The sequence below is a fragment of the Propithecus coquereli genome, unplaced genomic scaffold (assembly GCF_000956105.1).
Source record: "Propithecus coquereli isolate 6110/MARCELLA unplaced genomic scaffold, Pcoq_1.0 Scaffold195, whole genome shotgun sequence".
NCBI lineage: Eukaryota > Metazoa > Chordata > Mammalia > Primates > Indriidae > Propithecus > Propithecus coquereli.
The window spans coordinates 2,672,611-2,673,216 of NW_012144411.1; the positions used below are offsets into that span (position 1 = coordinate 2,672,611).

General features: G+C 34.0%; 1 protein-coding gene across 1 annotated transcript in view; it reads right to left on the minus strand.

The window, feature by feature from the left end:
- SCLT1 (sodium channel and clathrin linker 1) overlaps positions 1-606 on the minus strand; it is a 214,721-nt gene that overhangs the window by 176,513 nt on the left and 37,602 nt on the right. The window lies entirely within an intron of this gene.

Below are 606 nucleotides of genomic sequence, written 5' to 3' on the forward strand. Positions count from 1 at the left end.
GCATACCTACAGTACCCTAACTGCATAGCTACAGTACAGGTGAAAAAAAATCTCATGGGCTTAGTTGATTGACCTAAATGAGAAAACAGCCCATAAAGGACAGTTCCTAGATCTTGGAGGCAAAAGTCCAGTGAATCAGATTACATGTGGGTTATTTCCAAACGAGGGCATGTACAGAAAAATCATTTTGTAAACTGTAAATGCATCATGTAAGTATTATTATGATTTCTTCAGGTAGAAATTCCAATTATAATAATAGGAACATTCATAAATTAGGATTTGAAGTCTACAAATGAGAGTTGAAGAGAGGTATGATAACCGACTTATTTAAAAAATGGCTCTCAAAATAAATAGAAAAGAGGTCAGAACTGGAATTTCTCCATGGTGCTAAATGCACTTAACAATAAAAGAACTAATGGAAGAATAAAGGAGGCAGATTTCTCAATGGAATGAATGGATGGTATCGTGAGATAGTCAGTTCTTGTCAATAGATACGTAAAGTAAAAGCTAGGTGTCCACTTTGAAAGAGTGTAAAATGATTCTTGCTTTGGATAGAAAAAGTCTTTAACAACCATTATGATACCTTCCCATTGTAAAATTCTATTC